Below are 11393 nucleotides of genomic sequence, written 5' to 3'. Positions count from 1 at the left end.
TAGATTAGTATTTTGATATTTGCTTGTGATGATTTCCAAATTCCTATGCTACACTTACCAATTGACCGATTGTTTCTCTCTGCTATACCATTTTGCTATGGTGTTCTCAGTACAAAAAGCTACTGCTTGATACCATTATCATCACAATATTTAGTGAACTCTGCAAAAGTGAATTCACCGCCTTGATCTATCCTTAGATATTTTATCTTTTTGCCACTCTCTTTCTTAGCTAAGGCCCTGAATGCCTTGAATTTACCAAAAGCTTTATTCTTATCCTTCAATAATGTGACCCACATCATCCTTGAACAATCATCAGTGAAGATCATGAAGTATCTGTCACCTTGAATGCTTCTCGTTCTTATTGGTCCACATAGGTCTGTATGAACCAAATATAACAAGTGCTCTACTAAGAAGGACTTTCTCTTAAAAGTTGAAGAAGTCATCTTTCCTAGTTGACATTATTTACAAAGAGCATTAACCAGTTTGTCTAGCTAAGGCAGACCTCTTACTATCTTAGACTTGCTTACTTTAACAATATTGTCAAAATTTATATGACAAAATCTCCTATACCAAAGCCAACTATCATCTATTTTTGCAATCAGACAGTTGCTAACTTTAGGATTGAGATGAAATAGATTACCTCTCGTCTGTTTCCCGGTTGCAATCAATTCACCTTTGTTGTCAAATATTTTGCATATACCATTTCTGAACTCCAGTGAGTATCCTTTGTCATTAAGTTGTGCCACACTTAACAGATTGTGCTTTAGGCCTTCAACCCAATAGACATCGTCGACACTGCTCTTCCCATTAAGAGAAATAACTCCCTTACCTTTAACCATACAGGGTGAGTCATTGCCAAATATGACAACACCGCCATCAAATTCCTTCAGGGAAAGAAATTTTCTCCGATCACCGGTCATGTGATGTGAACAACCACTATCAATGATCCAATCATCAGAGTTATCCATTCTGGATACTAGTTCCTTCTGATCTGATATTTCTTCCTTAATTGCTACAAACATAATATCTTCACTAGCATCATCATTAGATTCATCATCAGTAATACCACTATCAATAGCTACAAGATAATCTCTCTTTCCTTTACCCTTGTATTTCTTAAATTTGTCTCTCTTGTATTCATTTTCACCATTAGGGCAGTTTGCTTCTATATGACCAATCTTGTTGCATGCAAAACATTTTAAAGGTAGCTTACCTCTGTATTTACCATTGCCTCTAGGCACTCATTTTGCCAACAATGCTTCAAGTTCCACTAAGTTGTCTTCATCATCAACATCTTTGCTCGATCTAGATTCATAACTATGGCCGGTATCTCTACATCTTCTCACAGATGGGTTAGAGACAGAAGCTCTGAATGCAGATTCTAATTTCTGTACACTACCATCATAACCATTTAGTTCAAAAGCAGTAAGTTTGCCAATAATAGAGTCAAGAGTTACCTTTGTCTTGTCAATGGATTTCAGCTCATGAATAGCTGCAACTCGGATAGCATAGACTAGTAGTAGGGTTCTCAATACCTTACTGATTACTGTGGCATCTTCCACTTTCCCTCCTGCACTCTTTATCTCACCAACTATCTCTTTAATCCTTTGACCGTACTAATGGATGTTCTCACTTTCAGACATTCTCATGTCGTCAAACTTGCCTCTTAAACTCTCCTCTTTGGCAATCTTAACATGTTCATCACCGCTATAAATCTCTTCCAGTTTTTGCCATACTTCAAATGCAGTATCAAGACCATGAACATCTACATATTCAACATTATCAGATAGAGAATTGATAATAGCCTCTAATGCTCGGTGATTTTCTTGTTGTTCTTTCTTTTGATCATCAGTCAGGATTCCAGTAGGTGTAATATACTTAGTTCCTATATGATCCCAATACTAACTACCAAGACTCTTAATGTAAATCTTCATTCTGTCACTCCATATTCTATAGTTATCTTTGTTCAACTTTGGACCTTCTTTCTTCATCATGATCTACAAGATCTTTTCCTCAAGCTGTTAGGCTTTTAGATTAAGAGGACCTGAGACACTCTGATACCAATTGATGGTATGATGAAATAATAAGTATTTGGTAGAATACTGAGAGAGGGGGGGGGGGTGAATCAGTATATTGAAAAACTGATTCAAAGTTCCCAAACTCAAACTCAATCAAACAAAGTAAACATATCTTAGTCAAAATCAATATTCATAAGAATACTTGACATCAACCGGTTTAACTGTTATGACAACTTAACAGTAAACAAATTCAATCCTGTAAACATCAAAAATGCTTAAACATAACTCAACATATTCATCTCTCAATGCTTCTACTAAACATGCCTTATCATAAGTTAACCAAATCAACAAATAAGATCACAACCACAAAAGCATTCACCACTTGACACAAATGTTTATACGTGGAAAAACCAAATAGGTAAAAACCATGGTGAGATGGGACTCACAAGGATAGCTATCTGAACTCTTTTGAAGTTTGCCCTTTTAGGAGCCAAGCTTGTTAAAGCTTTACAATAAGTCCTGTTAAGAAGTAATTCTGATTAGGAATCACCCGGTTAAGGGATTTATATATATGGCTTGATGAAAAGCACAATACCCTGTTAGGAGTAACCTCGCTGGAGGATTTAAGAATCCAAGCTAATGGGCCACCTTGTTAGAGGATTTAATGAGTAACCAAGATTGTTAGAGCTTACCCAGTTAAGAGATTTTACTTTTGCTGTAATTATTAGAAAACAACAGGTTTTCTTGATCTGTTTGAGTAGCACTACATTTGCTTGATCAGATCCTTCTAAGCTTCAATTTGCCTTCACTCAAAGTGCAGATCCATTCACTGGCTGGGCAACTGTACACTCAACAAGTTTTCTACCAATCTTGCCAACAAACTTTACAAACAACTTCATCAACCTTAAATACAAATCAATTAGGTCGATAACACAACAAAAACCTAATTCTCATCATTGAGATTACAAACAATTCGGTTCAATCTTGACCGTTAGAAATCATGACAATCTCTTCACATTCTTCAAGAAAATTCCAACCGCTCCATTGGACTTGTAACTCATCACGTGCTTGTGCATTAAATGCAATCCACTTTTCTCCTTCCCTAGACAATAAGCAAATGCACCAAAACAATTTGAATCACACGTGTCTCCATCATTACCGCTTATCAGATAATAAACCAACAAACTTGATCAATTAGGGTTTAACAACTGATAGGGTTTACCGGTTACATTACGTACAAAGGTTTAACCCTTTACACCGGTTCACCGGTTCAACTCACAAATTTAACATACTGGTTTACAACATCTTCCACAAAGCTCTTACCGGTTACTAGCCAATGTCAAAAACAACAATATCAGCAATAACATGAATACCTTTTACCGGTTCAATTGACATCAATGACAACATATCATTAATGCAATCTATATGCAAAATGCCAACAAACTCAAAATGCCAACAGACAATTCATGCACTGAAGAGGATACGTTGATCAATATAGAGGTGAGAGACCTAGAGAGGGGGGATAGAGAGAGGATGGGAGGGAAAGGTGACATATACAATTCAAAGAGAGAGAATAAGTGTCAGTGGGGAAGGGAGAGAGAGATGGGGGTAAGGAGGGATAGGGAGATAGATAGGGAGAGGAAGAAAGAGAGGGGTAGACCTATAGAAGAGAGGGAGGGAGAAGTCGAGAGACAAAAGAACACACACACACACAAATATATATATAGATATATATATATATATATATAGAGAGAGAGAGAGAGAGAGAGAGATTTATGGGTGCTGATAGAGAGGTGAGAGACATAGATGGGGAGAGTAAGGTGAGATACCTAGATGGGGATAAAGAAGGGTGAGATATGTGGAGGGGGATAAAGAGAGGTGAGAGACCTAGATGGGGAGAGAGAGGGGTGAGATAGATGGGAGCGAATAGAGAGAGGTGGGTAATGAGACATGGATGCAGAGGTAGATATGTGGAGAGGAAGGGAGGAAGACACTTATAAATTAGGGGAGGGAGAATGTGGAGGGAGGGATGATGACCTAGACAATAGAGAGAGAATAAGAGAGGTTGGGAGAATAACAAATATACAAAGAGGGATAATGAGATAGGGAGAGAAGTGGAGAGGGAGAAAAAGAACTTGAGAGGAGAGATATAGGGATTAGAGACCGAGATCTTAGGGAGATAAGGGTGAGAGACCTAGGCTAGAGATAAAGGGGGGGGAGAGAATGTGGCAATGATATGAGTAGGGAGAGGTAGTGAGATAAAGAGAGAGGCAAATAGAGACCTACAGATGGGCATAGAGAGTGTGGGAGTGGAATGATAGAGATAATGGAGAGAAACAATAAGAGAGCGAGAAAGAATCAGGTCTAGAGTTTGGGGGAGAAAGAGAAAAAGACAATTTTTTATTCAATGCAAACCATTTGGCTTGTGCCCAATTCAGTGCTAGCCATATGAAAAATCTCAATCTTCACATTTGGTTACCACCAAATTTGGCGTCTAGCAAATGGGTTGCATTGGGAAATAACAAGCCTTTGTCTTGTATTTTCCTTGAGCATACAACCTAAAAGCTTGGATGACCATTTCAAGCCCATGACATGTTTTTTCTAGAAAATATGAAAAAAATTCTCACCTTTTTATTTGTTGTCTCCATCAGGCTTGCACGAGTTTCAATGCAAACAAAACACACCACAATGATGTTAAGATCTCTCTTAGCTATCTAACCATATATATATATATATATATATATATATATATATATATTAATTTTGATTAGTGAAAGTTTTCATCTCTAATTTCTTTTGTTAGTGTGTTATTTTTTTCTCAAAAATCAACATGTGCTATTTTGGGAATTTTTTTTTTTACTCATTCATCGTATTTTGAAACATATTACATTTTTATAAACTAGACTCCATTATACACGTATTGAAAAAAAAATTGATTAGTTTTCAAAAGATTTAGGGGGGAGCACACTCAAATTTTTATTTTTCAGGATGTGTCCACTTCAAAAATTAGTAAAAAATCACATATTCATTAAAAATTTAGGTAAAAAATCTAGCATAAACTACATGGTCTTAGCTGGTTTCTCATTCGAGAGTGCTTTTCAAAATTCTTTATAAAGTTAACATTTTAGGGGAACCACATTTGACGCCATGTAATATTTTTTTGATAAAAACATTACCAATTTGTGTGGTGCCCCTGAAATCCTTAATCTCCATTGTTTAAAAAATAATTATTTGTTTAGAAAGTAGATTTGGAGCACTACAACTCTTCTTCTCGTTGCATCTTCAAATTGTAAGTGTAGCTATCTTCAATTTTTCATTGAAGTTCAGACTTTGTTGAGTTTAGGAAAAAAAATGGCATCTTAAGACCCCCCTTTGGTTCCCCATCTTGGTGTATATACCCTAATAGGCCCATGGATGGGTAACACTTGTCATAACAAGACCTCACGATGAGTCAATTAAGGATTGTTAAAAAATGTATGAAATATTTTAGAGAAAATTAAGGCTTATTGTAATTTGTTAATAAATAATAAGTTGGAACTAAAAATAGACTCCAAGTTCTTGACTAGAAAAAATATTACACACGAGCAATGGTAATAAACAAAACAAGTTGGACGTGGTCTACAATCTATTGAAACTAATGTAGTTGACGATATGAATGAAGAAACTAACGGTAGTTGATTTGGAAAACTAGCTATTAATTAACCTAGCTTAAGAGTAATTGTCAACCCACTTGGTGAATTATTCTTTAGTTGGTCAATTGAATTTTAGGATTGTTGCTAACTTATGTTGATGTGTCACATACCTTGCATCTAGAAATACCTTGGTCTCCTTGATAAAGCTCTCAAGTCCTAAGTCTAGATTCAACAATTTATCAAATTTTGCATTCCACAAATTAGGATCAACTTTATCATTTTGGACATTTAATTTGACTAAAATTAGTATGATTTTTAAATTATGCTATTCATTGCACCAATGATTTCATGTCATCATCATTGGGAAGTACTAGTGATAATTTACATTCTTCCAATTCCTTGAAATTATTCATTTTTAAGGGTCAACTCAAATTTGAATTTTGATAGTAGGCAACCCAAATATGTCAAGAATTTGTGAATGATTTTGTGGAAAAGATGAAGTTCAAAAGCACAATAGTTTTGAATTCTATTAGCATGCATCCCAAATATATTTGGACTACCTTGAACAAGAATAGGAGTTTCATTTGATGAAGTAATTGTAACAGTGAGGGTAGAATTACAGGCATCTCTCCCAAGAAATAACAAAATGTGACATAAAAGATAATACCACACAAATAATGAAATCTTCTTTTTTTCTCTAAGAGGTATAAACTCCTTACAAGTTCTTTCTACAAAGAATAAGGAAAATTCAAACGATCTGCTAACATACCTATGTTGAATGTTTGTAGCTATCATCAACATATGTAATGGCATATGTGCTTTACAATCTACTCCCAAGACTTGAAAGAGGGTCATATAGGTCATAAGTGTCAATGTTAAAAGGCTTCAACTCTTTAGTGGGAATTGAATTTTTCTTTAAATGGGGTTTTCAATCTATAGTTTGGTGGTCATGTGGTCTTGTTATTTCTTTTGTCTTTTCTATATTCTTTGCACAACTCATCAAAGTTGATCTTATAATTGGCCATGCAATTAAGGTAAAAAATCTTCCTAATTAGCCTAAAATCACCCCCCTTTCCCTTTATTGAAGACAAGGTAATACATTAAATCGATATTTATAACGATATTTGACATTACCAACTTGCCAAAATCAAACTTCTAGACATTTGAAATTGAAATAAGTTGTTTAACTTTGTTATGAAAATGCCCAAATAAATCCCAACTATTAATTGAAATGATTTCTTCTTCGATCAATTTGAACCTAGCCTGTGTAATCTATCTTGAGAAAATGTTTGTGCCTTGTGAATGCTTGGTCCCTTTTGTAGACCTTGAGAATTCATTTATTAGATCTTGATCTAAACTTCTTTTGACTTCATCCAACTTAGAAGTTGATCAAACTCATTTTGAAGACTTTGGAATTCCCTTTATGAATTACAATTTACAAGTTCTAGCTGAATCATACGAACCCTAGACTATGAATAATTTGAAGTTTTCAATGTTATCAAGATAGCCTACTTGTTACCAGCTGTGATCAAATATTGGAGGAATCTCTAGCATATATGACAAAATGACTTACATCTGACCTAATAAAATTGTCATGTTTTGCCATTTCTACTACCTACAAGTATCAACTCGCCACCTTTTTATTTCCATTGCACATCACAGAGTTTGAAGTGGGAACCACAAGATTTAATTTACGATCCAAGGCGCCCATGCGATGCAATCAGGTTTCACCATTTGTCTTTCACTTGAGCTTATCCTTTCAAGTTTTCAATAGTTCAAACACACATTACATCTATGATGTAAAAGCAATAAGTGATGCTATAGGGACTGCTAGTTGTCAAAGCCATAAGGGGATCTTGAGAGCACATGAAGACACTGTCCAGACCAATCATGAAATGCCATGTCATCTTAAGACCAAATGACTCAAGACAAATACTCACTTGCCAAGGCCACGTGTCAATAGGTCACACCATCATGAATTTTGCCACACATGATTCAACAAATAAATCTGTCCACAAAGTCTTCCCTTAATGACTATTACACATTGCATAGCTAATGTTGGGGCCCATAACTGAGATTATAGGTGAAGTGTGATGTAATGGGAAATGACCATGTAGCAAAGTGAAAGGGAAATTTACTTCATTTGCCATACACATTATCAATTACATACTAACTAAAAACACTAACTTGGTAGAATAATAACAAAATGTCATGGTAGCTAGCAAATATAGCTGAAACTTGGAGACACATCGCATCATAGTGTTAATTCATAGTCTTAATGGTGGTTGTGTATGGTTCTAGGTCTTGTTTTAATTGTACTTACGCTTATGTTGTTTTGCTTGGATCAGCCATGCTTATCTCCAGCGAGTTCCATAGTCTTTTCCATGTGCCAAATCCTCTCCTGTCATAGTTTGTGGTGAAGACATTTCAAATAATGAGGATTTCTACCAAAGGCGCGGGCTAGTGTGCAGGTTCTCCTCACTCTAGCCTACTCCTCTAGCACTACACAACTGGGTCCAATTTTCGTGGAAGCCGATAGTAAATGGTAAGATCAAGCTCTATCCATGTGCTAAGGGTCTTTTCAAAATTGTGTTTGATTCTTTTGAAGATAGAAATTTGGTTCTTAGACAACATTGGGACTAGAGAGAGCATTCTCTTTCCATCAAACCCTAGACTCCTTCCTTCAATCCCCTCACTAAACCACTTTCTATGAGTCTTGTTTGGGTGAGGCTACCAAACCTTCTCCTTCAATTTTGGGAAGAATCTTGTTACAAGACCATTGGTAACTCAATGGAGCATCTTTGGAAGATTGATGAGTCTACATTCCATATGGGTCACTACACCTTCGCTCGTATTCTAGTTAACATTGACATTTTCAAACCTCTTCATGGGGATGTGGTTTTGATGGTGGGAGATAGGCCTTGGATGCAACCGTTGGACTATGAGGGCCTCCCCTTTCGGTGTTGTTTATGCTTTGCTACCAATCACTTGGCTTCAAATTGTTTTCCGTTGCATCAGAAGAATGTTGTTTCTTGGTGGATGGATGCTACAGAAGATCACCTTACCATTGAGCCTCCCATCTTTTCAACGGTTGTTTCTTCTTAGGTCGGATCTGAGCTCCCTATGTAGTGTACGACTTCATCTTTCCCCGAGGTTCCTACCATTATTCCTCCAACTTCATGTCCATCTCTAGTCACGTAGGGTGCTCCCTCTCAATTGGTGTCTCCCTTAGTGGTTGTTGATACTTCTTTTCCTCATCATCTTGTTGCTACTCCTTCAGATGTTTTTAGTGATTCCCCCATGGGGATTCACCTCTTGTTTCCCCTTGTAATGGTGTTTTGGATGACAAAATTGCTTGGACTATTGTTAATGAGAGGAGGAAAGATCCTCCCCTTTCTCTTTTGGAGGCAATGAAAGAGAGAATTATGCAATTTAGGGTAGTGACCCTAGTCTCCCATCAGTACCCAACTCCAGTCAATCTCTCTCTCTCTCTCTCTCTCTCTCTCTCTCTCTAGTGTAGGAGCACCTAACACAAAGGCACAAAAGAAGTCTATAGGAGGATAAAAATCAATTCATAAGTATATTCAATTACATTTTCATTTGTAATGTCATTTTGAGTCAATATGAATCAAAATGTAAGGCTAAAAGAGCCCATTGTAATGAGTTGTCCAAATTGTCCCAATAAGGTCTTGAATTAGTCATTTGGTAAAATTTGTATAAAATAACCTTGGAGGGGTAAAATGGTGACAAAAATACATTATTATTCCACCCTAATATGTTTTCAAGGTTCTTTTGAAGGTTTCAAGTCATTTGAGTCAAAAGTTGTAAAAGTTGTAAAATACAACTTTTGAAAAAGACCAAAATGGGAAGTTGTATGGTCATAAGAGGAAGCTGGGTAGTTGTAACTTCCATGTGAAGATGAAAAGGCTATAAAACCTCTGTAATGGTCATTCATAAGAGGATGTAAAAATTGGAGAAGGAATTGAAAAGCATTGGAAAGATTTTGGTATCATATTTTCATTGTTTTCAATCTCTTGTTTTGTGGTCTTGAAAGTTTTTTCTCGTGTTTCTAGGACTTGCACGACCATGCACAGCCTGGAAACAAGTGTATTTATATAATGATAGTGTATTATATTGAATCATATTTCCATTTTTTTTGGTTTGAGTTGATTTCATGCATTTTTGACAAAGTTATGAGAGTTTTGGTGAAAACCGTTTGGAACTACCCAAAACCCTGATTCACAACGACCAGTTTTGGAAAAATTATCATAACTTTGGATTTAACCGTTGGATCATTTTATAACTTGGGGAAACGTTCTATAACTAGAATTTATAGAATCTGACTGGAGAGATTGTACCGGTAGTTAATATTTTAAGAGTTATTAATGACTGTTCGTGACTGTAATTTCATGACCAAAATAGAGTAAATTTCATAGTTTGGGAAAATTATTGGTTTTCATTTGCAAGAAATGAATAGATGAAGGGTTTAAATGATTCATATTTAATGAATAACATATGGATCTACAATCATGATGGATTGATATCTATGGAGAATATTTGATAATGGTTATTTGATTGATGATTTTGTTGGGAAATATATGACAATGCCTCTAACATGTTGGAAGATTTGTGTTGATAATTGAACTTCATGAATGATTTGAGGTTCTTGGTTGGATTTTCATGATGATCTCTCTCTCTCTCTCTCTCTCTCTCTCTCTCTCTCTCTCTCTCTCTCTCTCTCTCTCTCTCTCTCTCTCTCTCACACAATCTCACCTCTTGTGAGATTTGCTCCTTTTACCTTGATGACTGACTTGTTATGGGTTTGGGCCCTTCCCATGCTTATCTAATCAAAAAATTTAGAGGGAATATAATATAATTTTATATTATTTTCCCTCAAATTTATTATGTAAGTTTTTTTGAATAATCATTTTTAGGACCGTAGACCTAGTGACACAATTTTAACATATTTATAACAATATTTTTATAATCAAATATGTCACCTTTTTAAAAAATGACATAAAATCACTTTTTGAGCATTTACATTTAATTATTTAATTATTCATCTTCGTTACAACCCTATTAACCCAAATGAAAAATAATGAAATAGCTTAAGGATCCTCATAAGTCTTATACTTGAGAAGGGAGTGTGATAATCCTCTCTCTTCAAAATTGGTTTTCCTCATGAACTCAACCCATTATATTAATCCTAGATCAAAATCAATATGATTCCAAGATCTCATATCAACCTTGGAGGTTTATGCATCCTTTTGTTTGAAGTATTAAGTTGAATAAAACCCTACCTTCAAATATAGATTTCCTTACTAGTTGTTCAACAATCTTTTACAAGGCTTTTATGTTGTCTTTGATTGTGAATTGAAAATTCTATTCAAGGAGTCTTTTTTTCTCTTCCTAAATCTTGATATGGTGACAATACTTATGTGGAGGTCTTCTATCCTAGAGACAAACCATTTAAAACAACAATACAACTATCTTTGATATTTTGAACATGAGGAGTAGCTTACTTGCCCATGATTATGATTAGACATTTATGGATAGAAACTTCCATTCATTTTGTTAAAATTTGGTAGGGTGACATATTTAGAAGTCATTTAAGTAACACTTCCTTTCTTTTAGATTGAAATTTTAGCTTCAAGGTTTGATAGTTTTGAATAAATTTTCCAATTTAATATAACCATAGAACTCCCAAAGCTATGTTAATCTCTTCTAAGCTCACAACATAAAA

This window comes from Cryptomeria japonica, chromosome 4 (assembly GCF_030272615.1).
Source record: "Cryptomeria japonica chromosome 4, Sugi_1.0, whole genome shotgun sequence".
NCBI lineage: Eukaryota > Viridiplantae > Streptophyta > Pinopsida > Cupressales > Cupressaceae > Cryptomeria > Cryptomeria japonica.
The sequence above is the reverse complement of the archived record's forward strand: the minus strand, read 5'-3'. Positions refer to the sequence as shown.